Source organism: Macaca fascicularis, chromosome 4 (genome assembly GCF_037993035.2).
Source record: "Macaca fascicularis isolate 582-1 chromosome 4, T2T-MFA8v1.1".
Lineage (NCBI taxonomy): Eukaryota > Metazoa > Chordata > Mammalia > Primates > Cercopithecidae > Macaca > Macaca fascicularis.
Window position 1 is genome coordinate 12398582 of NC_088378.1, and position 26868 is coordinate 12425449.

Consider the following 26868-nt stretch of genomic DNA (forward strand, 5'->3'; position numbering starts at 1 on the left):
GGGGGGTAATTTATTGTTTACATTTCTATTTTATCTTCATTTTTCATCTTTTGAAGTCTACTATTTAGTACAGTGTAATGTGGCTGGGCATGGTGGCTCTCGCCTGTAATCTGGGCACTTTGGGATTCTGAGGGGGGAGGATCACTTGAGCTAAGGAGTTTGAGACCAGCCTGGGCAACATGGTAAAACCCCCTCTCTAAAAACATACAAAACTTAGCTGGGTGTGGTGGTGCACGCCTGTAGTCCCAGCTATTTGGGAGGCTGAGGTGGGAGGATCACTTGAGCCCAGGAAGTCGAGGCTGCAGTGAGCTGAGAGAGATGGTGTCACTGCACTCCAGGCTGGGTGACAAAATGAGACCCTGTCTCAAAAAAAAAAAAAAAAAAAAAAAAAAAAAGAAGGAAAAGTGAATGAAACTGAGTTCCAGCCCTTGAGTTCCAGCCCTTGAATAGCCCATAGCCTTGAAAGGCAGATGATATTATGGTAGCCAGCATTTGATGAGCCCCTTCTGTGTTCTAGGCATTTTGCTAGCAGTTTCTGTTTCATAATTTAATCTTCATAAAACCCTATAAAAATTGTTGTCTGTATTTTATAGATGAATAAACAGGGATGGTCACCCAAGTTGGATTTTTTTTTTTCTTTTTTTTTTTTTTTAAGTGAGCAGCAGCAAGATTTATTGCGAAGAGCAAAAGAATAAAGCTTCCACAGTGTGGAAGGGGACCCGAGCGGGTTGCCCCCAACTTGGATTTTAAACCCAGGTGTTTTTGCTTCAGAGTCACAAACTTAACTGCTATTTATAATAGTTTTTTAATGTAACAATGAACATTAATAACACATTGTACCATGATCTAAGCCTGTTTAAAGTGTTATAAGACTACAGAGGAGGAAGCAGCTCTGATTGGAGAGGGGAAGATTTTTTTTTTTTGAGACAGAGTCTTGCTCGGTCACCCAGGCTGTAGTGCAATGGCGTGATCTCGGCTCACTGCAACCTCTGCCTCCCAGGTTCCAGTGATTCTCCTGCCTCAGCCTCCTGAGTAGCTGGAATTACAGGCGTCCGCCACCACACCTGACTAATTTTCATATTTTTAGTAGAGAGGGGGTTTCAACATGTTGGTCAGGCTGGTCTCAAACTACTGACCTCAGGTGGTCCGCCCATCTTGGCCTCCCAAAGTGTTGGGATTACAGGTGTGAGCCACTGCGCCTGGCCAGATTTTTTATTTCTAGCAAAAGTATGGATGTGAGCTGTACATGGCCCTTATTGGTTTATGGTCACTGAGAGAGCAGCTAGAGATGAAGCTGTAAAGGTGTGCTGATCTGGTTGAGAAGAGTTTCTTACAGTATGTTAAGATGTCTAAGCTCAGTGGGACACTAGTGGAAGTTTCTCAGGAATAGAAGTGATCAGATCTGTTTTAGCGTGATTGTTCTTGTGGCCACCTGAAAAACAGATCAGAAATGCCTGGATGGGAGAATACTGGAAGCTGGGGGATTATTTAGGAGGAAGTTGAAGTAGATAGAGTATTAGGGAGTGGTTTAGGGGCTGAATTACTGCTGTGGTGAAGGAGAGCAGGGCAGCAGAGGGAGGGAATTCAGAGACACTTCTTTGATAGAATTAACATACTTGGCCAGGCACAGTGGCTTATGCCTGTAATCCCAGCACTTTGGGAGGCTGAGGCTGGTGGATCACCTGAGGTCAGGAGTTCGAGACCAGTCTGGCCAACATGGTGAAACCTCGTCTCTACTAAAAATACAAAAATTAGCTGGGCATGGTGGTGCATGCCTGTAATCCCAGCTACTTGGGAGGCTGAGGCAGGAGAATCACTTGAATCCAGGAGGCGGAGGTTGCAGTGAGCCAATATCACACCACTGTGCTCCAGCCTAGGGGACAGAGCAAGACTCTGTCTCAAAATATAAAATAAAATAAATAAAATAAAATAAAATAAAATAACATAAAACTTGGACATACTTAGAGGAGACAAGGAAAGGAAGGAGTGAAGGTAAATTTAGGTTTCCTATTGCAGGTGACATAATAAGTAAAAAGTAAATAAAAAAGCAATTTAGGTTTCTGGGTTTGGGCAATTTAATCAAAAGAAACAAAACAAAAATGAAACAAAATGGTAGGGCCAAAGGATTTTAGAGGGAGATTCAGTTTGGGGCTTGTTAAATTCGAGGCATTTTTTTATAGTTCCAGGTAAATAAGTCTAGTTAGTTGTAGGACACTTGGGGATCTGAGATTAAGAAAGAAAATATGAGGTATTGGGAGCCATGAAAATAGAAGAATGAGCCCGGGAATCTATGTGTAGGATGAAATGAGCCTGTGGCTTGTGCCTGAAATCCCAGCTACTCATGAGGCCAAAGCAGGAGGATTGCTTGAGGCCAGGAGTTTGAGACAAGCCTGGGCAACATAATGAGACCCTGTCTCTAAAAAAAGAAGAGAAAATAAAAGCAAAAGCAAAAGCTAAGGGCTAGTGCTTGAGGAAACTTGCCATTCTGTGAGCAGAAGAAGGGGGCCTTATAGAGTGGTCTTAGGAGACTAGGAGAGAAGCCAGGGAGGGAAATGTTCACAGGTTTTCTAAAACCTAAAAATTAGCATATCTGAAATCCCTTTTCTTTAAGCTAACCTTAGAAATTAAATGTGTTTCATAGAAGCAAGGTGATATGAGGATCACATCTTGTGATTTCTTTTTATTATGCTGACAATATCACAATATTATATTTTTAGGTGCTTGTATTAAATGATGATTCATATTTAACTCCATCATCTCTTCAGTATATGTACACAGGAGTTTATTCTCTGTTAGGGGTTGTTTTTTTTTTTCTTTTCTTTTAAGTTGGAGTTTCGCTCTTGTCACCCAGGCTGGAGTACGATGGTGTGATCTCGGCTCACTGCAACCTCTGGCTCCTGGGTTCAAGCGATTCTCCTGTCTCAGCCTCCTAAGTAGCTGAGACTACAGGCATGCACCACCACTGCCCAGCTAATTTTTTTGTATTTTTAGTAGAGATGGGGTTTCGCCACGTTGGCCAAGCTGGTCTTGAACTCCTGACCTCAGGTGATCTGCCCAACTTGGCCCCCCAAAGTGCTGGGATTACAGGTTTGAGCCACCAGGCCCACCCCCCGATTAGGTATTAATGTGAGTAGAACTAACCCTCCTCAGCCATATGAATTGGTATAGTTTATTATTTATTTATTTATTTATACATTTATACATATTTTGTTTCTCTTTTACATGTTACTTGCCAAGGTACAATTTATTAGTAGTACATATTACTAGTTAAGAAAATAGTCTTTGGACTTATTTTCTGTTTCCCTTAACACTCACTGGTTATAGCATCTGAACTTGCTTTTGTTTGTTTGTTTGTTTGTTTTTTTGAGATACAATCTCACTGTTGTCCAGGCTGGAGTGCAGTGGAGTGATCTCGGCTCACTGCAACCTCCGCCTCCCGGGTTCAAGCGATTCTTCTGCCTCAGCCTCCTGAGTAGCTGGGACTACAGGTGCACACCATCACGCCCAGCTAATTTTTTTTTTTTTTTTTTTTTTTTTTTTTTTTTTTTTTGGAGGCAGAGTTTCACTCTTGTTGCCCAGGCTGGAGTGCAATGGCACGATATTGGCTCACCACAACCTCCGCCTCCCAGGCTCAAGCAATTCTCCTGCCTCAGCCTCCCTAGTAGCTGGGATTATAGGCATGCGCCACCACGCCCAGCTAATTTTGTATTTTTAGTAGAGACGGGGTTTCTCCATGTTGGTCAGGCTGGTCCCGAACTCCCGACCTCAGGTGATCCACCCGCCTCGGCCTCCCAAAGTGCTAGGATTACAGGCGTGAGCCACTGCGCCCGGCCAATTTTTTGTATTTTTAGTAGAGATGGGGTTTCATCGTGTTAGCCAGGATGGTCTCGATCTCCTGACCTCGTGATCCGCCCACCTTGGTCTCCCAAAGTGCTGGGATTATAGGTGTGAGCCACCACGCCTGGCCTGAACTTAACTTTTTATTATCCAATTAGATGAATATCTTTATGTGAAACTTATTTCATGTTTCTTGGATTTTTGTTAATATTTATTGTATTAGAAAAGAAGGTCATGTCTATTCCTGAGACTGATTATCTTTATGATAATGGAGGATTTTATAGATCATTATTTTTTTAAAGTATAGCATAGCTTACTACTTAGGCATAGCTAGTACTCTGGATGTAGTTCTGGGGTGGAGGGAGGAGGAGGTGTAGTAGGATGTGCCCAAAAGTAGAACTGATAAAAAGAAAATTCAGAGGCCTAGAATGGATTATTGATTTACTGTAGATTAGCACTGCTTTATACTTCAAGAGCTTTATTCTCTTTAAGTAAATGACGAATATTTAAATAGGATATGACTACTTTCAGATTTGTCTTTTCACAAGAAGTACCACAAAAATAATAGATGTCAGGGTCCAGAAATTGGTAGTTCAGCCTAGGACCTGGTGCAGTGATATGCTCTGAAGTTCTCTGACAAAAAAGTCATTTAGAGCTGGGCGCCGTGGCTCACGCCTGTAATTCCAGCACTTTAGGAGGCCGAGGTGGGTGGATCACCTGAGGCCAGGAGTTCAAGACCAGCCTGGCCAACATGGTGAAACCCTGTCTCTACTAAAAATACAAAATTAGCCAGGTGTGGTGGCACATGCCCATAATTACAGTAACTTGGGAGGCTAAGGCAGGAGAATTGCTTGAACCTTGGAAGTGGAGGTTGCAGTAAGCCGAGATCACCTCCATTGCACTCCAGCCTGGGCGACAAGATTGAAACTCAGTCTCAAAAAAAAAAAAAAAAATGTCATTCCGCTTCTGGCTGAGTATATTCAACACTTGTTTTCTTTCTTTGTTTTTTTTTTTAAGACCAAGCCTCACTCTGTTGCCTGGGCTGGTCTTGAATTTTGTGGAGTTTATTTATTTATTTATTTATTTTAAGTGAAAGCAAATTTATTAAGAAAGTAAAAGAATGAAAGAATGGCTACCCCATAGACAGAGCAGCCCCAAGGGCTGCTGATTGTCCATTGTTATGGTTATTTCTTGATTATATGCTAAACCAGGGGTGGATTATTCATGGTCCTTTTTTTAGACCATATAGGGTAACTTCCTGACATTGCCAAGCATTTGTAAACTGTCGTGGTGCTGGCGGGAGTGTAGTAGTGACGCCAACCAGAGGTCACTCTCATCACCATCTTGGTTTTGCCTGGCTTCTTTACTGCAAGTTGTTTTATCAGCAAGGTCTTTATGACCTGTATCTTGTGCCAACCTCCTGTCTCATCCTGTGACTAATAATGCCTTAGCCTCCTGGGAATGCAGCCCACCAAGTTTCAGACTTATTTTACCCAGCCCTTCTTCAAAATGGAGTTGCTCGTGTTCAAACGCCTCTGACATTTCCCCCACCCCCTTTTACAAGGAAACCCTTAATCCTAAGGGTTGAAGAGAAACAAAGATCCATCTTCTGCAACTTCTTGAGGCTGAATAGGGGCAATGCTATTCCTGCCTAACTATTAGGGTCTCTTGTATTCAGGGTAGAGAGGAGCTCAGTCAGAAAGCGTCGATATGGCGAGGGCCACTCATAACTTTTGAGTTCTGACAAAAGGTGATATCTGGAAGATTAATAACTGTTCAATTTAAGAGAACATTGAGTAAGCTTATCCTGCATTCCTTCACAAAGAGTACAGTAGCAATATATTCCATAATAGTCAGGTAAAATAAATAAAATAATTCCAAGTAAAGGAACTTAGAAGGTTTTCCATGAACTGGGCAACTATTGGAACCAAGCTGATGTGCTTGTTCTGTTGCCCAGGCTGGAGTGCAATTGGCATGATCTCAGCTCACTGCAACCTCCCTCTCCCAGGTTCAAGTGACTCTCCTGCCTCAGCCTCCTGAGTAGCTGGGATTTCAGGTGCCACCACCATGCCCTGCTAATTTTTGTATTTTTGGTAGAGACAGGGTTTCACCATGTTGGCCAGGCTGGTCTCAAACTCTTGCAGGTGATCTGCCCACCTTGGCCTCCCAAAGTGCTGGGATTACAGGCGTGAGCCATCACTCCCAGCCCTAGACTAGAATTTAATAACAGGTATACCATAGTTCTTGAAACATCATTTTTCTCTCTAGTCTCCCATTTTTACTAAAGACAAATCATGGTAAGACCGATTTGCTTTATTATACTTGGCCTGATATTTGTATGAAGTACAGGAAAAATAATTATTTTTCATATAGGCTTTTAAAATTGGCTTTGATGGAACTCTGTTCCATAGAAGGAATCTCAGGTAAGACTTTTTTTATAAAAGCCGAGCCCAGCCATGGGTTTGTACCCTCAAATACCTATGAGTTGAGTAAATACCTCTTCTCTTGAGGTTCCAAGATAACTTGGGGCTCCTGGGCCTGTACTAACCCTGTGTAGGGACTGTGTAGACAAGATATGAGGCCAGTTTCTAAAGGAGCTTTTATTGGCTCTGTAAGTCAAGTTTGATTCCTTAAAGGAAAGCACACCACTTCAGTCAAAACCTTGGTAAAATAACCAGTTTCTCCAGTTGTGCCCTGTTACGAATGAAAACAGATTATTATTGCACTTAAGCAAATAACTATTGCCATAAGTTAAGATACTCACTGTTTTCCAGTTCTGGAGAAATCAGGTAGAGAGAAAAAATTATGCTCTAAATTTTGTTTACAGGAGTATACTTTACTTAATTCTTAAAAGCTGTCAATAGCTCAAAAGATAAGTTTCCTTGACTCTGGAAATTGGAGTTTCGCTCTGTCACCCACTACAACTTCCGTCTCCCAGGTTCACGTGATTCTTGTGCTTCAGCCTCCTGAGTAGCTGGGATTACAGGTGTGAGCTGCCACACCCGGCTAATTTTTGTGCTGTTAGTAGAGATGGGTTTTGCCATGTTGGCCAGGCTGGTCTCGAGCTCCTGATCTCAAGTGATCTGTCTGTCTCAGCCTTACAAAGTGTTGGGATTACAGGTGTGAGCCACCACGCCTGGCCTTTTTTTTTTTTTCTTTTTAAAATTAGAGACACAGTCTCACTATGTTGCTTGCACTGGTCTGGACTCCTGGGCTCAAGCTTTTCTCCTGCCTTGGCCTCCCAAAGTGTTAGGATTACAGGCATAAGCCACCATGCCCAGCCTGGTCTCTAATTTGAGCTCAAGTGATCCTACAACCCCAGTCTCCAGTAGTAGACTTAAGGTGTGCTCTACCCCACCTAGCTCTATCTTCTCTCCTAAAAGCGTTATGGATGCTACCTCTTCCTGCTGTCTTTTGCTTCCGTTGCCCAAGGTTCTCTATTGAGGACCATTTCTACTCCTTGCCTGGAGATACCTGATACTTTAATCTCCAGAATCTCTTTCATAATCTCCTTTAACCATCCTGCTTATCCTGCTTATTTCTTCTCTTCATTGTTCCCATCCCAGAAGCTACTCTATCAACATGTTATCTATCCATACTCTTGACTAGGTGGCAGTTTTCAACAAGTTTTTAAGCCTGAACATGTAATTCGTTCCTCCATTTCTTCATAATATAATTTAAATGCAACTCCTATGGATTCCATTTTGAAATTCTCATTTATATGTGTGTGTGTATAAAATTTAAACTAACATAACAAATGAATGGGTTTAAAAATCTTTTGAAAAAAATTAGATCCTTTAGATGTCTTTATTAAATAGTATGTGAACAGGGTGAATATTAAGGAGTTACTCAGTATGCTGGGCCATGCCTATAATTACTTCAGAATAGCTTTATTCAGATTTTTAGTCATTATTTTACTGATTTGTTATCATGAAATTTAAAGTACTATTTTTTTCCTGTTGTAAAGTTATACACATTGGCACATTTAAAATTAACTAGCTTCTGAAGGAAAAGAATGATAACCAGAAAGCATTTAGTTTTAATTTTCATAATTTTTCTATTTAAATCAAAAGCACCCTTTTAAAGTCCCTAACTCAGCCTTTTATAAATAAAGTAAATCATCTTGCAATGCATTCCTTGATGATGGCTTATGTTATTTTTCTAAAGAAAGAGTTTAATTAAGATTTGATTTTCTTCTGTCCTGTACTTTGTTTATTCATCACAGAATGAAACATAGGTCTTTAATGTCAATGGTAAGTCTGACTTTTTGGGTCATTGATGACCACTGCAGTTTTCAAAAAAGCAACTGAATATTTATCTTTTGGGTATAATTAGAACATAATAGAGCATAAAATGGGCTGCCAATGACCTTAGTATGGTCTTCTGTCATTGCAGGAGAACATTTCTGGTCAGTGGCCACTGTTTACAGTTTGTTAAAATCAACACAAATGTACAAATAACTCATGAATAATTGTGAACACAGTATTTAAATGGATGTTTAATAAATATGCATTAAAAATCTAATTACAGTAATGAAGTTTACAGCTGAAATTTTAATCCAGTCCTTTAGAAATATTAAAGTGCTTTTCCTGATTGTGCATTTTTCTCAGAGCAGTTGGATAAACATTTTAAACTGGAAATCTGAATTCCTTATATAGTTTTGATTTCATTTAACTAAGCATGTGTTCTTTTTGGCAACCGTCTTCTTTCTCTTTGTGAAGAAGTGAAGCTCCTTTATTCCATAACTGTTACTTTGAAGCATTTTGATCAGTTCTGTTTTAGGAATGGTGAACATATGGGATACCAGATGACTAATAAAACCTGGTCTGGAAAAGACTAGATTGCGATTTTTGTTTCATTCTGCAGTACTGGATCAATCATTTGATTTGGTATTTCTATTTCTCATCTGTAGAATGAGATTCATTTTCCTACCTTCCTTGCAGGTCATTTATGAGACTCAAATAGGTTATTATGTGAGAAAGTCTTTTGAAATAATCAGAAATGTTACATAAATGTATGTAATTGAAATATTAACCGTGACATGCCAGAGGTGGTGGATTCTAGTCAGTGAGTAGAAATGGAATGAACTCAACTTTACACAGAATTTCTAGAGCCATTTTAATTCTGGAGAGGCTCATTATATTAACAATGGCCAAGGGCCTAGTCTGAATTCAGTGCTTTGAATTCCAGAAAATGCAGTTTTGATTTTTCTGAGATTGTGCAAAGGGCCGCTGTAGATAACCAGGGATGGTTTTTGTTCTCCTGGACTTCGCTACCTTTCCTCTGGATACTCTGAACACCTAGAGGTTCTTAGAAATTATGAATTACCTCTTTTTTGAGACAGAATCTTGCTCTGTTACCCAGACTGGAGTGCAGTGGCATGATCACGGCTCACTGCAGCCTCAACCTTTTGGGCTCATGTGAGCCTCCTGACAGCCTCTCAAGTAGCTGGGACCACAGGCACAAGCCAGCACCACTATGCCCGGCTAATTTTTGTATTTTTTTTCTTGAACCTCTAAATCTATAATTTTTTGGGCAGGGGTAGAGGCAGGGCTTCAGCATATTGCCCAGGCTGGTCTCAAACTTCTGGGCTCAAGTAGTGTGCCCGCCTCAGCTTCCCCAATTGCTGGGATTACAGTTGTGAGCTACCACATCAGGCTACGAAGTACTTCTTTTGCCATTATGTTTCAAAGAAAGCTGTTGAAATTTGATTTATACTATGCAGGTAAACTATCTTCATTTAGTAAGAAATGGATACTGGTTTCAAAAGGAACTGGAGTGATTGGTGATTGTGAATTATTTGTTGCACAGCAAGATCTAAAGATGGCTTTTTTTTTTTTTTTTTTTTTTTTTTGAGAGTTGTGCTCTGTTGCCCAGGCTGGAGTACAGTGGTGCGATCTTGGCTTACTGTATCCTCTGCCTCCCAGGTTCAAGTGATTCTCCTGCCTCAGCCTCTTGAGTAGCTGGGACTACAGGCGCCTGTCGCCACACCTGGCTAATTTTTGTATTTTTAGTAGAGATGGGTTTTTGCCATATTGGCCAGGCTAGCCTTGAACTCCTGACCTCAGATTATCTACCCACCTCATCCTCCCAAAAGGCTAGGATTACAAATGTGAGCCACTGTGCCCATCCTCAAGATGGCATTTCATGAAGAAGCATAGAGTATTAGCGCTACAGAGGGCCTCTGGGCCATATAGTCAAACAGTGTTAGACATGTAGCTTCTGCCTTAACTGCTTCTTTTTGAGGCATCCTATTGATTTTTGGATAGCCTTAATTTTGAGAAAACTCTTAAGTAGGATGGAATTTGAGCACTTATGTAACTTCTCCCCATTCATCTTGAATTTTTCCTCAGGTACAGTATATATAACACTAATACTGATTCCATGTGTGACCGTTCTTTTAACATATCAAGACTGATAATATTTCATTCATTTATTTACTCATTTACTCATTGTTTATCAAATTATTGGGTGCTACCTTGTCCCAATTCCATTTAATCACCTTTAAAACATTAAAGGCTTATTGTATTTCTCCCATTCATTCATTCATTCATTTCCCAAGCACTTCTTGCTGCCATCCATATGCTACATGCAGGATGCTGGGATGCTGTATGCTAAGTGTCTTGTTAATGTCAGCAGTCTTTTGTGCTCTCCGTCAAGTCTCACAACATAATTTCTAGATCCTTGAACTCTTCCCCTTCTTGAGATTACTATCTACTTTCTGAATGACACTCTGAAAATGTGACCCCCATATCACAATATATTCCTTCAAATACGGTCAGCCTAGATCCCTGTTGTAGGTTACATTTTCTGTGTCCTGTTGCATTAACTTTTGGTGGTCAGGTCACATTCATATCTTACTTGCAACTCTTAGAGTTATTAAAACAGGTCTCTCCTGTTTGTATTTGATTTAATATTTTTTCTATTTAAAAAACTTTTTTTTTTCTTTCTTTTTTTTTTGAGATGGAGTCTTGCTCTGTCACCCAGGCTGGAGTGCAATAGTGTGATCTCAGCTCACTGCAACCTCTGTTTCCTGGGTTCAAGAGATTCTCCTGCCTCAGTCTCCTGAGTAGCTGGGATTACAGGCACATGCTACTATGCCTGGCTAACTTTTGCATTTTGAGTAGAGACGGGGTTTCACAATGTTGGCCAGGCTGGTCTAGAACTCCTGACGTCATGATCTGCCCAACTTGGCCTCCCAAAGTACTAGGATTACAGGCGTGAGCCACTGCACATGGCCTAAAAGTAAATTACTTTTAATTGTAAAAATACTACATCATGTTTACAGTAGAAAATACAGAAAAGACAACTGCTGTTAACTTTAATTTTTCTTTTTTCTTTCCTCTTTTTTCTTTTTTTTTTTGGAAACAGGGTTTTGCCCAGTCGCCCAGGCTGGAGTACAGTGGTGCGATCACAGCTCACTGCCACCTAAACCTCCCAGGTTCAAGTGATCCTCCCACCTCAGTCTCCTGAGTAACTGAGACTACAGGCGAGCACCACAACGCCTGGCTAATTTTTGTATTTTTTGTAGAGATGGGGTCTCACCATATTGCCCAGGCCTATAGTACTGCTATGAATGTGTTTGTACATATCTTTGGTGCATATATGTATGCTTTCTATTGGGCAGATACCAAATAATCGAATTGCTGGATCATGTTTTATACATATGTTCAGCTTTAGTAGACAAGGCCAGTTTTCTGAAATGGTTATATCAGTGTATCTTTCCATTAGCAGTGTGTGAAATTTCAGTTACCATGCATCCTCACCAACAGCTGGTATTCTTTTTAATTTTAGTCACTCTAATAAGTGTGTACTGATATCTCATTGTGATTTTGTTTTGCTTTTCTCTGATACATTTTAAAGTTAAATACTTTTTTATATATTTACTGGACATTTGGATAGGCTCTTTTGTGACATGCACATTGTCTGTTTCTTAATGAGTTGTAGTTCTTTATATAATCTTGATGTAAGTCCTTTGTCAGATACATAGATTGCAAGTATTTTCTCCCAGTCTGTAGCTTGCTTTTTAATTTTATTTTTTCATTTATCTCTTATCTTGTAAGTGGTGTAAGGCCAGCTTTTTCATTAAAAAAAATTTTTTTTGAGATTACATCTCTCTGTGTCATCCAGGCTGGAGTGCAGTGGTACAATCATGGTTCACTGCAGCCTGGACCTCCTGGGCTCAAGCAGTCCTCTCATCTCAGCCTCCCAAGTAACTGGGATGCCAGGCATGTGCCACCACACCCAGCTAATTGTTAAAATTTTTTATAGAGACAGCATCTCTCTATGTTGCCCAGGTTGTTCTTAGACTCCTGGCCTCAAGCTATCCTCCCACCTTGGCCTCTCAAAATGTTGGGATTACCGGCACGAGCCACTGTGTCCAATTTAGCATTTTCATTGCTAATGAAGTCTTTTCATGAACAGAAGCTCTAAATTTTATTTTACTTATTTAATTTTAATTTTTTTAGAGATGGGGTTTTGCTCCGTCGCCCAGGCCGGAGTGCAGTGATGCAGTCATAGCTCACTGCAGCCTCAAACTCCTGGGCTCAAGCGATCCTCCCACCTTAGCAAGTAGCTGGGACTACAGGGTTGTGCCTAGCTGAAGAAGTTCTAAATTTTATTTTATTATTTATTTATTTATTTTTTTTGAGACAGAGTCTCACTCTGTCACCCAGGCTGGAGTACAGTGGCACAATCTCGGCTCACTGCAAACTCTGCCTCCCCAGTTCAAGTGATTCTTCTGCCTCAGCCTCCTGAGTAGCTGGGACTACAGGGGTGCGCCACCACGCCCAGCTAATTTTTTGTGTTTTTAGTAGAGATGAGGTTTCACCATGTTGGCCATGCTGGTCTCGAACTCCTAACCTCAGGTGATCTGCCCGCCTTGGCCTCCCAAAGTGCTGGGATTATAGTCGTGAGTCACTGCACCCAGCCAAGAAGTTCTAAATTTTAGTGTAGTCCAATTTAGCGATCTTTTTGTGTGTGTCCTATTTAAGAAATCTTTGCTTACCTCAAGGTCACGAAGGTATTTTTATATGTTCTTTTAGAAGCTTTATTGTTTTACCTTTCATGTTTAGATCTATGATACCTCTGGAATTCATTTTTGTGTATGATGTTAGGTTAGGGTCAAGATTTATTTTTCTTTGCATGGATATCCAGTTGACCCAGCAACATTTTTTATATAGAGCATCTTTTTTTTCTGGGCTACCACAGTGCTGCTTTTAACATAAATCAAGTGACCATGTATGTGTGGGCTTCTGTTTTATTCCATTGGTCTATTCTTATACCAGCATCACACAGTCCTAACTTTGTAGCTTTATAATAAGTTTTAATATCTGATTGTATAAGTCCTCCAACTTTGTTCTTTTTCAAGATTGACTGGACCTGAGCTTTGATACCATCGCCATTAGCCACGTGTAGACACTGAGCACTTGAAATGTGTAATATGACTGGGGAACTAAATTTTTAATTTCATTTAATTTTAGTTAAATATAAAATTTAAAAAGGATACTTGATCCTGCTATTGGAAAACTGCTCAGCTATTGGAAAAATCAGCTATTGGAAAACTTTTAAATATTCTTGGAACATCTTGGGAAAGTGAATCTACTTTTTCTCAACTGTAGATTTTATGAAGTCTAAATACAAATTAAATATTTCCAGTGAAAATTTAGCTTCCAAATTGAGATGTGTTGCAGATGTCAAATACTAAATCTTTAAGACCTAATAGAAAAAAAGAACACAAAATATCTTATTAATAATTTTAAATTTTTTATTATATGTTGATTACATGCCAATTACAATTCTTTTTTTTTTTTTTTTTTTTTTTTTTTTTGAGACGGAGTCTCGCTCTGTCGCCCAGGCTGGAGTGCAGTGGCGCGATCTCGGCTCACTGCAAGCTCCGCCTCCCGGGTTCCCGCCATTCTCCTGCCTCAGCCTCCCGAGTAGCTGGGACTACAGGCGCCCACAACCGCGCCCGGCTAATTTTTTGTATTTTTAGTAGAGACGGGGTTTCACCGTGGTCTCGATCTCCTGACCTTGTGATCCGCCCGCCTCGGCCTCCCAAAGTGCTGGGATTACAGGCGTGAGCCACCGCGCCCGGCCAATTACAATTCTTGATGTCAACAACTCTCGGGAGTCTGAGATTTTCCCCAGCTTGCAAGATAACACTTTAGCCCGTTACTGTTTCATGGGTGTTGGCAAAAGACATGGAACTCCTGGATCAGAGATAAAGCACTTTATCATGGACTACCAGGCAATGTGAGCTTTATGTGTGCCTCCGTTCCCCTTGTTCCTCAAGTCCCATGGGGCTATTCAGAGATCAGTCCAGGTGGGTGATGTATACTCAGCAGGTTTGTGTCACGGTTGAGGAACCCCAAGCTTAGGAAACCTCATCTTTCATAAGGGTTGCAAACAAGCCTTCCCAGCTTTTGACCTGGGGGGAGACATTATTATACTAGACAGCAAACAAGCCTGCACCATTTACATTTCCGTCAGCAGCGTATGAGGTTTCTAATTTCTCTGCATCTTCTCTAACACTAGTTATTGTCTGTCTTTCTTATCATTGTGATCCTAGTGGATGTGAAATGGTATCTCATTTAACTTTGATTTATATTTCCCAGATGACTAATGATATTGAATATCATTTCATGTGTTTATTGACCATTTATATATCTTTGGAGAAATGTCTGCTTAAATCCTTTTTCCATTTAAAAATGGCATTTGTCTTTTTATTGTTGAATTGTAAAATTTCCTTATATATTCTGGATATAGATTCCTTATCAGAGATGTGATCTGCAAATATTTTCTCCCATCTCATGGGTTGTATTTTCACTTTCTTTTTTTTTTTATTTTGAGACAGAGTCTTGCTGTGTCGCCCAGGCTGGAGTACAGTGGGGTGATCTCAGCTCACTGCAACCTCCGCCTCCCGGGCTCGAGTGATTCTCGTGCCTCAGCCTCCAGAGTAGCTGGGAGTATAGGTGTGTGCCACCGCATCTGGCTGATTTTTGTATTTTTAGTGGAGATGGGGTTTCGTCATGTTGGCCCCAGGCTGGTCTCAAACTCCTCGGCTCTGAAGTAATCCTCCCACTTAAACCTCTGAGTAGCTGAAAGTACAGGCAAGTGTGTCATTGTGCCTGGAAGTTAATATTATTTTTATCCTAGAATTCTTATTGTGAGTGGGATCCTTTTCTTTTCTATTGTATTTTCCAACTGGCTATCTATGATATGCTGAAAGATAAAGATAGTAAAATGTGTTTCTCTGTTTCCAGTATCCTTCTTTTTGGCTTAAGAGAAGGCATAAGCCACTGCATTCTTTAAAACTTTTAAGTGGCTCCTGTGGCCTTTAGGGTTAAATTCAAACTGCTTATCATTGCAAGACCCTGCCTCATCTGGCTCCCTTGTATTCCTCCAGTAATTCATCTCTTACCTCTCTCTGCCTTTCACTTTACATCCCAGCCAAACTGAACTTGTTCTGTTTTCTTTAGTGTTCCACACTGTTGTGTTTCTGGGCCTTCTTTCAGGCTAGTACATCTCCCTCCTTCCTTCCCTCCCTTCCCATGGCACACTTCTGTCTGCCCTTCTGATCGCAATTGAAACATCATTTCCTCTGAGTACCCTTCCTAAACTCCCTAACCTAGATTACTAGCTTTGGCCCTGTGATCTTATAGCATCTGCCCCTTCCCCTTATGACATACCACACACTTTATTAGAGCTGTTTATCCACTTATTTGTGTCTACCTATTTTTTGTTTTGTTTTCATTTTTTATTTTATTAATTAATTTATTTTTTAATTTGAGATGGATTTGTTTTTTTTTGTTGTTGTTGTTTGTTTTTTTTTTGAGACGGAGTCTCGCTCTGTCGCCCAGGCTGGAGTGCAGTGGCTGGATCTCAGCTCACTGCAAGCTCCGCTTCCCGGGTTTACGCCATTCTCCTGCCTCAGCCTCCCGAGTAGCTGGGACTACAGGCGCCCGCCACCTCGCCCGGCTAGTTTTTTTTTTTGTATTTTTAGTAGAGACGGGGTTTCACCGTGTTAGCCAGGATGGTCTCGATCTCCTGACCTTGTGATCCGCCCATCTCGGCCTCCCAAAGTGCTGGGATTACAGGCTTGAGCCACCGCGCCCGGCCGAGATGGATTTGTTGGTATGTTGCCCAGGCTGGTCTTAAACTCCTGGGCTCAAGCGATCCTCCCACCTCAGCCTCCTGAGTAGCTGGGATTACAGATGCACTCCACCACACCCAGCTTCACTGCTTCCAGTGCAGCTAACAGCATCCATCCAGCTCACCACTGATTGTATTTGCAGTTTCTAGCACAGAGCTTTGTACATGATAGACACTTTATCATTATTTTTGAACCATTTATTACTTCACTAAACTCTCTATTTTATACTTTTTAAAACTGATTCTTTCCAGGATAATTAAGGTATTTATTTATTTATTTATTTATTTAATTTTTTTTTTTTTTTTTTTTTTTTTAAGACAGCGTCTTGCTCTGTTGCCCGGGCTTGAGTAAAGTGGTACGATCTCTGCTCACTGCAAGCTGTGCCTCCTGGGTTCAAGTGATTCTCCTGCTTCAGCCTCCTGAGTAGCTGCGATTACAGGCATGTGCCGCCACGCCTGGATAATGTTTGTATTTTTAGTAGAGATGGGGTTTCATCGTGTTGGCCAGGCTGGTCTCAAACTCCTGACCTCAGGTGATCCGCCTGCTTCGGCTTCCCAAAGTGCAGGGATTACAGATGTGAGCCACTGAGCCCAACTAGGATAATTAAGTTTTTAAGCCTAAATGCACCTTAGTTAAATTTTATGTTGGTAGTTTCATCCAACTTTTGTAGCACATCAACATCTTCTTGAATTGTGATCGCGACCCAGCATGATTTGCTTCCTAATTTGGTGTCATCTTCAGATTTGAAGACTAGGTCATTTACGTCTTCATTTAGTGCTAAATATATTAATATTTTATACTTGGAGTTCAACAAAGTGTACATAAACCTAGTTATTATCAAAATTCTTAAGAGCCTGTTATGTAAAATATAAGGGCTTTTAGATGTGTATGAAAAGGAATTTCCTGGCCAGCGCTGTGGCTCACATCTGTAATCCCAGCACTTTGGGAGGCTGAGGTAGGCGGATCACGAGGTCAGGAGTTTGAGACCAGCCTGGCCAACATGGTGAAACCCTGTCTCTACTAAAAATACAAAAATTAGCCTGGCGTGGTGGCGAGCACCTGTAATGCCGGCTACTCGGGTGGCTGAGGCAGGAGAATTGCTTGAAACCAGAAGGCGGAGGTTACAGTGAGTGGAGATTATGGCACCATACTCCAGCCTGGATGAAAGAGTGAAACTCCTTCTCAAAAAAATAAAAGAAGGAAAAGGAATTTCTTCCCTCCAACACTTTGGCTTTGGGCTTTTCATAGAAAAAGCTCCTGCTGCTGATAGGCTTTAGAAGAGTGCCACTTATTAGTAGAGGCAGTTGACCTTAGTGTGTAGGCAGGGCCAAGCTCTAGCAAGGTTGAGGAGGATGGAGACCCAGGAGGAGTGGGTTGTTGGTTGCTCTAGGAGGCTTGAGTACTTCAGATATGACAGCCTGAAAGAGGTTTGTGTTTTGATTTTCTGTTACCTGCCTGTGACAAATGGGAGCACAGCTTTCATTAGTTTATAGTACTATGGTTGTTTGAGTGAGAGGGAGATCCTGGTGTTTTGGGTCACTTAGCTTCAGATCCTGGCTTGGACATTCACTTAACTTTTTAAGGTATTTTGGTTTCTTCATGTATAAGGAATAATAATGCCTAACTTAGGTTTTTCTGGAGAAGTAAGATAATATACAGAAAGTGCTATTTGTGCACTGGCTATACAGTAAGCACTTCTTCTTTTTTTTTTTTTTTTTTTGAGACAGGGCCTCTGTTGCCCGGACTGGAGTACAGTGACACCATCTCAGTTCACTGCAGCCTCAACCTCCAGAGCTCAGGTGATCCTTCCACCCCAGCCTCCCTAGTCGCTGGGACTACAGGTGCATGCCACCATGCTCAATTAATTTTTGTATTTTTTGTAGAGATGGGTTTTCGCCGTGTTGCCCAGGCTGGTCTTGAACTCCTGAGCTCAAGAGATCCGCCCAAGTAGGTACTTATTAATGTTAGTTTTCTTTTTCTTTACCTTCCAGAATGTTGTCCCTCATGAATTTTATTTTTTCTTTTTAAAATTTTGTATTTATTTTACTTTAAGACAGAATTTCACTCTGTCATCCAGGCTGAGCTCAATGATGTGATCATGGCTCACTGTGGCCTTGACCTCCCAAGCTGAAGTGATCCTCGCACTTCAGTCCCCCGCGAGTAGCTGGGACTATAGGTGTATGCCACCCCGCCCAGCTAATTTTTAAGTTTTTTGTAGAGACAGGGTCTTGTCATGTTGCCTAGGCTGGTCTTGAACTCCTGTACTCAAGTGATACTCCCTCCTTGGCCTCCTACAATCATGAGCTACCACACCTAGCCAAAAGGATAGTTTACTTTGGATACACCTTACATTTGTATAGACATATGTCATTTTGCATGTTTTCAATTCTTTCCTTTAATCATGGGTGTTTTTGAGTTGGAAATTTTTTATGGAATGTTTCTAGCTCAACGCCAGTTTACTAATAAGTTGTAAGTTTTCTGCACATTATACCACATCTTTATTGATTTTGAGTATGCAGTTGGAGATGAATTCTCAAAAAATATTGACCCCAAGTATTAAAATAACCTTAAGAATGAAGCAAAGCTTCATTATATGTATATATAATAATATATAATGTATATAGTTTTGTTTATATATATAGTTTATATATAATATGTAGTTTATATATAATATATAGTTTATATATAACTATATATTATATATATATAGTTTTGTTTTGTTTTCTTGAGACCAAGTCTTGCTCTGTTACCCAGGCTGGAGTGCAGTGGTATAATCTCGGCTCACTGCAATCTTCACCTCCGGGGTTCAAGTGATTCTCCTGCCTCAGTCCCCCAAGTAGCTGGGACTACAGGCATGCGCCACCATGCCCAACTAGTTTTTGTATTTTTAGTAGAGACAGGGTTTCACCATGTTGGCCAGGCTGATCTTGAGCTCCTGATCTCAGACGATCCGCCTGCCCCGGCCTCCCAAAGTGTTGGTATTACAGGTGTGAGCCACCGTGCCCAGCCTAAAATATAATTTTAAAAAGAAAATGTTTACTTTCTGTTGAAAGATTCTGGTCCTTCATTTTCCCTATGTTTCTAAAGAGTATCAAACATAGAGGCCAGGCAAGTGGCTCATGTCTGTGATCCCAGCACTTTGGGAGCCTGAGGCAGGAGGATCACTTGAGGCTAGAAGTTCAAGACCAGCTTGGGCAATATAGTAAGACCCTGTGTCTACAAAAAAGTAAAAAAAAATAAAAAATTACCCAGGCATGTAGTGCGTACCTGCAGTTCCAGCTACTGGGGAGACTGAGTTGAGAGAATCACTTGAGCCCAGGAGTTGAGCCCAGGAATTTGAGGCTGCAGTGCTGTGCTTCAGCCACTGCACTCTAGCCTGGACAACAGAGTGAGACCTTGTCTCTAAAATAAAGGAATAATGATAAAAAAGAATATCAATACAATAAAGATATTTTATCCAGTCCAACCTAAAGCACCAAAGAACACATAGGCCCTGTATTCCCTTTGCTATTATCACCCTAGCTATGTGGAAACAGTGTCAATACAATTAAGCTTTACGACATGTCAAGATTATGATTATCTTGCCTGTGTCAACAATGTTTCCCCTTATGTTCTTTTTTTGGTTGTGAGATAAAGTCTCGCTCTGTTGCCCAGGCTACAGTGCAGTGGTCGATCATAGATCATAGTTCACTGTGGCCTTGAACTCCTGTGCTCAAGTGATCCTCCCACCTCGGCTTCCTAAAGTACTGGGATTACAGGTATGAGCCACTGCACCCAGCCTTCCTCTCATGTTCTTAAGATGCAGCAGTCCAGGTATCCTGATTTCATAGGTAGAAGTACAAAGGCAGGAAGGAGCGAGTCCCTGTCCTGGTCTCCTTTTGAAGAGCATCGGGGAAGACTTTGCCAGAAGGTAACTTCCCCATTAGGCATCATTGGCCAGGGTGGTGATCACATGCTCAGTCCACCATGGAGAACAACATTATCATGATTTAGAGCTGAAACGGTGGAGTCAGGTGAGGAACCTGGAGGTTATTATCCCAGAGCCCACGTTCCTTCCACTACTATAACATCCTGCTTTCCTGCTGTACTGTGGGGCACAAATGCCACTTCCTGGCTTTGGGAACATGGACAAGTTACTTTGCCTCTCTGTGCCTCAGTTTCTTCATCTTTAAAGTAGGGATATATTAGTACCTACCTCAAAGGGTAGTTGTGAAGATCAAATCAGTTAATGTACAGAAATTCCTTAGAAAAGTAACCTGGTACTTAGCAAATACTCAGTAAAGGTTAGCAATTGCTACTGTTATTAGTTACATGATCTCGGTCTATCAACCTACAATGCTAACTCTCTGGTCCAAATCATAGACATTGCTCTCTGTCTCTCTTTCTTTTATTTATTTATTTTCTTTAAGACAGGGTCTCACTCTGTTCCCCAGGCTGGAGTGTAGTGACATAATCACGGCTCACTGCAGCCTTAACCTTCCTGGGCTCAAGTGATTCTCCCATCTCAGTCTCCTGTGTAGCTGGGACGACAGGTGTGCACCACCACACCTGGCTAAGTTTCGTATTTTTTGTAGAGACGGGGTTTCACCATGTTGCCCAGGCTGGTCCTGAACTCCTGGACTCAAGTGATCTGCCTGCTTCAGCCTCCCAAATTGCTATGATTACAGGCATGATCCACTGTGTCCAGACCATAGATAACTCTTAACTATTTGAATAGTTTCCTAATTTCTACTGTCACGTAAAAAAATACATAGTAGTTTTATTGAAAAAAATTCACAGCTGGGTGCAGTGGCTCATGCCTGTAATCCCAGCACTTTGGGAGGCCAAGGCGGGTGGATGACCTGAGGTCAGGAGTTTGAGACCAGCCTGGCCAACATGGTGAAACCCCATCTCTACTAAAAATATGAAAAATTAGCCAGGCATGGTGGCAGGTGCCTGTAATCCCAGCTACTTAGGAGGCTGAGGCAGGAAAATTGCTTGAACCCAGAAGGTGGAGGCTGCAGTGAGCTGAGATCGCTCCATTGTACTCTCGTCTGGGCAACAAGGGTGGAACTCCATCTCAAAAGAAGAAAAAACAAAAGAAAATAATTCACATACTATATAATTCACACATTCTGCTTCCACTTTGCATTCCTAATCTTATTTTCTAAAGCAATCTTTTATCAATCTTTATTATCTTCAATAATATCTTGTACCCTGATCTAAACCTTCTTCTGCTTCTTTTTTTTTTTTTAGAGACGGAGTCTCTGTAGCCCAGGCTGGAGTGCAGTGGCACGATTTCGGCTCACTGCAAGCTCCCCCTCCCAGGTTCAATCAATTCTCCTGCCTCAGCCTCCCGAGTAGCTGGGACTACAGGCACACGCCACCACGCCCGGCTCATTTTTTTTTGTATTTTAGTAGAAACGGGATTTCACCGTGTTGCCCAGGCTGCTGTTGAATTCCTAGCTCAGGCCATCTGCCCGCCTCCGCCTCCCAAAGTGTTGGGATTACAGGCGTGAGCCATTGCGCTCAGCCTCTTCTGCTTAGAGGGGTTAAGTTTAATTAAAAAAAAAGGAAATAAAGAAAAAAAACAACAAAATAGAAAAACTTTCTCCTTGTTCTCAATCCTACTTAAAAAACTTGCATTACTTACCATGGCTTTTAAGGCCCTACATCATTTAGTGCTTGTACTTATTTTTTTGAGACAGAGTCTTGCTCTGTTGCCCAGGCTGGAGTGCAGTGAGGGTGATCTTGGCTCATGCAAACTTTGCCTCCTGGGTTCAAGTGATTCTCGTGCCGCAGCCACTTGAGTAGATGGGATTACAGGCATGCACCAGCATGCCCAGCTACTTTTTGTATTTTTAGTAGAGATGGGGTTTCACCGTGTTGGCCAGGCTGGCCTCAAGTGATCCACCCTCCTCAAGTGATCTGCCCGCCTCGAACTCCTTGCCTCAAGTGATCCGCCGGTCTTAGCCTCCCAAGGTATTGGAATTACAGGTGTGAGCCACTGTGCTGGGCCTCTTATTGTCCTTTCCAACCTCTTCTTGTAGCACATAGTCTACCTTGCTTATTTACATCAACCATATAAACTTCCTTTCTCTTCCCTCGAAAATATGAAGCTCATTTCCATTTCCACTTTTCCTCATCTATAAACTTAGGCTGGGATGTTCTCCTTGATATTTCTCATGGGTGACTCCTTTTGGCATTCAGGTGTCAACTGAATGTGTTTTTCACAGAAAGGCTTTTTCCTGAAAATCTGTAGGAGTCTCTGGTCATTCCCTGGCACAGTGCTTCTCAACCTTTAATGTGCATATAAAACACCTAAGTATTTTGTTGAAAATGCAAATTTTGATTCAGAGGGCTGGGGTAGGGCCTCAGATTCTGTATGCCTGCCTTCCTTCCTTGTTCTCTTTTCTTTTCTTTCTTTTTTGTCGCTTTTTTTAGAAATAGGGGCTTCCTCTGTTGCCCAGGCTCGGTGCAGTATTATAATCATAGCTCACTGTAACCTCAAACTCCTGGTCTCAAGTGATCAGCCTCCCAAAGTGCTGGGATTACAGGCATGAGCCACTGTGCCCAACCCAACAGTTCTTTTATTTATTTATTTATTTATTTATTTATTTATTTATTTCGAGACAGTTTCACTCTGTCACCCAGGCTAGAGTGCAGTGGCACGATCTCAGCTCACTGCAAGCTCCGTCTTCTTGGTTCACGCCATTCTCCTGCCTCAGCCTCCCGAGTAGCTGGGACTACAGGCGCCCGCCACCGCGCCGGGGTAATTTTTTGTATTTTTAATAGAGATGGGGTTTCACCATGTTAGCCAGGATGGTCTCGATTTCCTGACCTCGTGATCCACCTGCCTCTGCCTCCCAAAGTGCTGGGATTACAGGCGTGAGCCACTGTGCCCGGCCAACAGTTCGTTTTTATTTTTATTTTTTTATTTTATTTTATTTTTTTTGAGACGGAGTCTTGCTCTGTCGCCCAGGCTGGAGTGCAGTGGCCAGATCTCAGCTCACTGCAAGCTCCGCCTCCCGGGTTCGGGCCATTCTCCTGTCTCAGCCTCCTGAGTAGCTGGGACTACAGGCACTCGCCACCTCGCCCGGCTAGTTTTTTGTATTTTTTTTAGTAGAGACAGGGTTTCACCGTGTTAGCCAGGATGGTCTCGATCTCCTGACCTCGTGATCCGCCCGTCTCGGCCTCCCAAAGTGCTGGGATTACAGGCTTGAGCCACCGCGCCCGGCCCAACAGTTCTTTTTTAAACAGTGGTTCTTGGGCTGGATGTGGTAGCTCATGCCTATAATTCCAGATCTTTGGGAGGCCAAGGCGGAAGGATCATTTGAGTCCAGGAGTTCAAGACCAGCCTGGGCAACATAGGGAGAACCCCTCTCTATAAAAAATGAAACATGAGCCAGGCATGGTGGTGTGTGCCTGTAGTCCCAGCTACTCACGAGGATGGAGTGGAAGGATAGCTTGAGCCTGGAAGGTTGAGGCTGCAGTGAGCCGTGATCATGCCACTGCATTCCAGCATGGGCTACAGAATGAGAGACCCTGTTGCCAAAAAAAATTTATAAAACATTGGTTCTTATCTTGTTTAAAAATCGGAAAGTTGTATATTTAGAGGACTTGCCTCAGATTAAGCATACTCACACATAATTTTCTTTCTTTTATAGAACTCATAATTTAATTGACAAATAATTGTATATATTTATGGGGTACATTGTGATGTTTTAACAGATGTATATGTTCTAGAAAGATTAAATCCAGTTAATAACATTCATCACCTCAGCTCCTTATCATGTTTGTGATGAGACCGTTTAAAATCCATTACTAATTTTGAAATATACAATATACAATTTTCTTTTAATTTCAAGAGGCTTCCAGACACCTACCTCCCCTTAAGTCTGTCGTGGATGCTAACTCAGACCTTGTTAAGAAGGAAAGCCCTATATTTATTATATAACAATTCTTGTAAGGGTATCAGTGACAATTTGGATTGCCTCTTCTTTTTGGATTGTGCCATTAAGAAGAGCATGATTATGAATTTGTAATTACCTGACGGGTTCTTTCTGTTTACTGTACAGACAAAAATCAATCCCCTGAGACCGTGGCATTCCAGTAGAGAAAAGAGTTTAACTGATGCAAGGCAGTCCCACACAGGAGAACTGGAGTTATTCCTCAAATCAGTCTCTCTGCAGGCTTGGAGCTGAGGGTTTTTATGACAGTTTCATGGGCAGGGGGCTAGGGAATGGCACTGTTGATTGGTTGGGGATGAATTAATAGGGGTGTGGAAATTGATCCTCATGCGCTGAGTCCAACTCTGCGTGGGACAACAGGACCAGTTGAGTCATGAGTCCAGGTGGGGTCAGTCTGAAAGACATTTCAGCAAAACCAATCTTAGGTTCTATAATAGTGATGTTATTTGTAGAAGCAGTTGGAGAAGTCACAAATCTTGTGACCTCTGGCCACATGACCCCTGAGCAGTAAGGGAGTGTAGAAACTTGGCCTACATTTTAGCAGAGTTCAGGCCCCTCCCATAATTTTATTCTTGTGGGCTTTCATTAGTCTTACAAAAGTGGCTTTTGGTTTTTGAGAAAGGGTGGGGTTAGCTTAAGGGAGGGAGCAATAATATTGTGGTCATTATTTTAAAGTTAAACTATAAACTAAATTCCTCCTAAAGTTAGCTTGGCCTGTGCCCAGGAATGATCAAGCAGAGCTTGGAGGTCAGAAGCAAGGTGGAGTCGACTATGTCAGATTTCTCTTACTGTCATAATTTTGTAAAGACAGTTTCAGTTTATTATATATTATTTGTTTAATGAAGTAAGATTAGTCAAGGGGAGCATATTAGCATAAACTTGGGACTCCACAGCTTCAGGAGAATTTTATTTGTTCCAAACTTATATTTTAAGGTGAAAATGGAGAAATGGAAAGAAATCACTTCTTTTCTTGCAGATAGCATTCCCATAAACATGGTGAATGTCTCTAAAACCCTCTAGACTTTCTGTAACACGTGTGGCATGTGGCAAGCACCAACCTCACGACAAGATCAGGATAAGAAGGGCAAGGATTCTCTGTGTGCCCAAGGAAAGTGGCATTATGACAGGAAGCAGAGTGGCTATCATTATCATAGGCAGATTAAGCTGATTTTCCAGAAAAAGGCTAAAACACAAAGAAGACTGTGCTGAGACTTGAATGCGTTGAGCCCAACTGCAGATCTAAGAGAATGCTGGCCATAAGAGACGAAAGCATTTTGAACTGGGAAGAGATAAGAGAAAGAGCCAAGGTTGGTCTAGTTTCTAAGTATCATCTTTTGTTGTATTATGCAGATAATACAATCTTGAGGTTACGGTTACTTAAAAAAATTGGAGAAAATGAAAGTAATTACAACTATACACAAAGCTTGAGGAAACTCATTTTTTCCCTGGGGAAAGTAAAACTAAATAGGAATAATTTTTACAGTATCAAGGAAGTTTTAATAGGTTATTCAGATGTAGGACACAAGATACTGATTAAATCTTGCGGCAAGTGGGCTGTGGAATATAGTAGGATCTTCCTGAAACTTAGTTTAGGAGAATATAGTGAAATAAGGTACAAAATTGAAGTATTCGAAAGAATAGCGCAGACTTTTTGGGTTCCTAAAATCTTTCATTTATGTTTGTAGATTAGTGTGTGGAACTTCCGAATGGCATTTTCCCACTGTCCATTTGGAGTACAATAAGACAAATTAATACAAATCAAAATAATATGGCAGCAGCATCACATAATTTGTGTACACTGATGTAGTAACAGATTTAATTTAGTGCAGCTTTTGAGAAGTCTTTTGTATTTCAATTTATACAGCTGCTATCCAGGGCTAAGCTGGCCAATCTGTCAGCCTTGAGTATCTTGCCTGACTGATTCTCTTTTTATCTCTGCTGACTAGCTGAATTTATGCCTCATCTTCACTGTACCTTGGTTTTCTTTTCTGAAAACTGGGAATGAAGTCTACACTATTAAATCAAGATGTTAGGCTAGTGAAAATAAAAGAAATACTTTAAGCCTCTCCAAAGGCAGATGCCAAGAGAATCAGTATGTTTTGCCCACAATACTGATATTTCCTATGAATAACTTTTAAACAATTTTTAGTTAATTAATTAATTTATTTATTTAGACAGGGTCTTGCTCTGTCACCCAGGCAGGAGTGCAGTGGCATGATCGCCACTCACTGCAGCCTCAACCTCCCAGGCTCAAGTTATCCTCCCACCTCAACCCTCCGAGTAGCAGTAATTCCTAGTAGTAGTAATCCCTATAGGACTACAGGCATATACCATCATGCCTGGCTAATTAATTTTTTTTTTTTTTGTAAAGACAGAGGTTTCACTATGTTTTCCAGGCTGGTCTCGAGCTCCTGAGCTCGGGTGATCTTTTCACCTCAGCCTTCCAAAATGCTGGGATTATAGGCGTGAGCCACTGTACCTGGCCAAAACAATTTTTATTTATCTTATTTTTATTTTTTTTAGAAATGAGGTCTTGCTATGCTGCCAAGGCTGAAGTGCAGTGGCCATTCACAGGCATGATCATGGTGCTCTGCAGCCTCCAACTTTTGGTTAAAGGGATCCTCCTGCCTCAGCCTCCCAAGTAGCTGGGACTACAGATATGCACCACTCCACCCAGCCTCAACTTTTAAAAATTAGGTATTATTTATTTATTTATTTTGAGACATAAGTAAATATGCTCTGTGGATAGTAGTCTCAGGCCTGTTGTGTTAACCCTTTTCTGCACATTATTTGTACTAAATATCATCCTCTAAAGTGAGGCTGTTGGGAAATAGGGTGGTGTGGGTATGTGAATGAGGGGGATATGAAGAGGGTGGGACTTTGTGCCCACCTTCCCACTTTTCTCTTTAATAAACAGGATTCTATGGA

General features: G+C 41.4%; 1 protein-coding gene across 12 annotated transcripts in view; it reads left to right on the forward strand.

The window, feature by feature from the left end:
- The window catches only part of AFG1L (AFG1 like ATPase), a 218242-nt gene that overhangs the window by 2769 nt on the left and 188605 nt on the right, over positions 1–26868 (forward strand). Inside the window, exon 2 of one of the 12 annotated variants that reach the window (XM_065543205.2) lies at positions 26464–26637. The exons of the other annotated variants lie outside the window; for them this stretch is intronic. The gene's annotated coding sequence lies outside the window, so the exon portion shown is untranslated. The remainder of the gene's footprint in view (positions 1–26463; positions 26638–26868) is intronic. 12 annotated transcript variants of the gene reach the window in all.